Source organism: Belonocnema kinseyi, chromosome 2 (genome assembly GCF_010883055.1).
Source record: "Belonocnema kinseyi isolate 2016_QV_RU_SX_M_011 chromosome 2, B_treatae_v1, whole genome shotgun sequence".
NCBI classification, from domain to species: Eukaryota; Metazoa; Arthropoda; class Insecta; order Hymenoptera; family Cynipidae; genus Belonocnema; species Belonocnema kinseyi.
In genome coordinates this window covers 49443524-49446354 of record NC_046658.1, presented here as the reverse complement: position 1 = coordinate 49446354, position 2831 = coordinate 49443524, and positions in this window count along the sequence as shown.

Genomic DNA, 2831 nt, shown 5'->3' with positions numbered 1-2831 from the left:
TTTTTTCGTATCTTGCATAGTTTAACCAAAAAATGGAATTTTTGTATTTTTCATTATTTTTGGTACTTAAAATGTTCATTTTAGTTTGTTTTTTTTTGGATTTTGAAAATGCTCTAACTCTGATAATTTTCTTTTTATAGAAAAAAGTCGAAAGGATAAATTGTTTAAGTTTTGAAGTACTATGAACAATCGTGCATAGAATTTTTACATCTTGAAAAAATGTTTTTCCACAAATTTTGTGTAGGATGAAATTTGGAATTTTCCACTTTTTGACCAAATTGAAAAATTTGTTATCATAATCTTGTAGGGCTTAAATTGTTCATTTAAGTTTGTTTTTTTGGATTTTGAAAATGCTATAACTCCAGTAATTTTTGATTTTTCGAAAAAATTATAAAGATAAATTGTTAAATTTTTTGAATAATATAAATAACCGTACAGAGAATTTTTTAATTTTGAAAAAAGTGGTCTCAAAAATATTCAAAATGTGCCCACTCTTTGAATTTTTATCCAAGTGGCTGGCTAACGAACTTGACATTTAGTTTAGGACACTAAACAAGTGTACCAAAGGCCAATCTAATAGATTAATTTTTGCAAAAGGTATCGTGTTCACAGACAGACAGACATACAGATATACATACAAACATACATACAGACATAAGAGAAGAAGACAGACATACAGATAGACACATTCGTAAAAACCTTTTTTTCGGATTCAGGGGGTCTTAAAACGAGGACATTTGACAAAAACTGGGGAGGGGTCAAATTTTACGTAAATCTAATACCTTCTCTGATGAGAATGTAAAAATCCAAATATTCTTAAAGATATATATTTGTATACGAAGATTCTGAAAAAATTACATTGAATTATATCAGCTGAATACCGTTTAATCGAAATGGCGTCTCGCATGGTTTAGTAATACTGTGAATATTATGATAAAAAAGATTAAACCTATCACATTTTTCTGATTCATTTTCTTCATTCTCACGGTATTCACTTAATTATTTCTCGCACGCGTATATTTTTAGTTCTTAAATATAATCAAACAATGAAAAGAAATCACATTCAAAACAATTTTTGAGGAAAATATAAAAAAAAATAAAAATTTACATAGTCTAATCCAACCCTAAACTTGATCAAAAAAGAAGATTATTTAGGGTTAAAATTTATCAAAATTTCATCAGCCTATAGCTCAACCTTTTCTCAAGTTATCATAAAAAGTCAAAAGATGAAGTATCAAAATTTTCATCGTAGCAAGCTTATACGAGAAATTTAGATAAGAAATTTTTACAAACTTCTTTTACTGAAAGAAGACTCAGTTTTCAAGAAATGAAAATATCGAACATTCCTACCTCTGTTACGTTAAAAACACTTCACATAGAGCGTTAAATATTAAGAGCATGTACCTGAGTGTCACTTTACCAATTGTAAATAATGTGTTGAAATGTTGGAAAATGGTTCTAAATATATGAGGCCACATGTGTCTTGCCCATATATGCATTTTCCATTTGTAAAGCCATTGAATATAAGAAGATTTTATAATTTGTATTATGACAAAATATTTCATATTAAAGTCTATAAGAGGAAATGTCAATTTTAATGTTAATTATATTTTTGTTGAGACAGTAGGCAACATAATCATTTAGGAATACGATTTTTTTATTTATAGAATTTTTCTCTTAGAAAATACATAGATCTACACCAAATTTCGAAAATTTTTATAATTAAAAGCTTCAAAGCATAAAGTTCAAAGTTCATCTATATTTTGCTTTTGATATTAAAGATTAGTTCAATTCATGTGCTGCAAATAGACAAAAAAATTTAAGAAATCTGAAAAATACCTTACCAATTTTAAATTGTAAATATTCAAAACGAACCAATATTCAAAACGTGAAAATTTGTACAATTTACAGGAGTTCGTATGTAAGGAAACTGTTAAAATATATTTTAAGGAATCTGCCTGCTGCGCAGGCACATTCTCACCACGCGCTGCTGGCCTTGCTCGCCAGTTTGAGCGAACCTAGGGCGCGTAGCAGTTGCTTATCGCACTTCGCGCTAAGTCTTTTTATTTCACCCACACTTGTGCACAAACTAATTAAAATTTCAACAAAAAAACATAATTTGGCGATTGTTTGGCTCCTTTCTCCTAACGAACACATTTTCATCATATCCATTAGCATCGAAAAATATGTAATTTCATTTTCTTGTTATTATTTTTGAAAAAAGGAAACAAAATAAAACAGTCAAGAGTAATTTTGTAATACTTTTAAGAACTAAGAATATATTGTTCTCTTGTCTTTTCATTGTACGTAGCGTATTCTCGTGGGCAAGTTAAATTATTACGTTTTTTAGATTAAATTTTCATGTTTAGAACCATAAGCATTCGGTAGTAGAAGGCTGGCTAACGAACTTAAACTGTCGCTTTGGACCACAAGTCAGTGTGCAAAGGAAATTTGAATTAGAAAAATCCTTGGAAACTTAGTGCATCGTCAGAAAACAGGGAGACAGGCATACCGACAGACATTTTCGTAAAACTATTTTTTCTGACTCAGGGAATCTCAAAGCGTCGAGAATGAACAATAACTGGATAGTTTCAAAATCACATGAATTTAAGACATTCCATCATAAATGATATGAGAATGTAAAATATAAAAGAAAATATCCTGAAACTTTGATGTCGCACAATGGGACTAAATCGTAAAAAGCTGGCCAATAGCATAAAATCTTTAAAAAATAGGCCTAATTTAGCTATTTGCGGCTTTTTGGGGTTGCTGATTACGAACCCGATGTAAAAAAATCCGAAAACAAAATGACGGATACAATATGTGGGGGG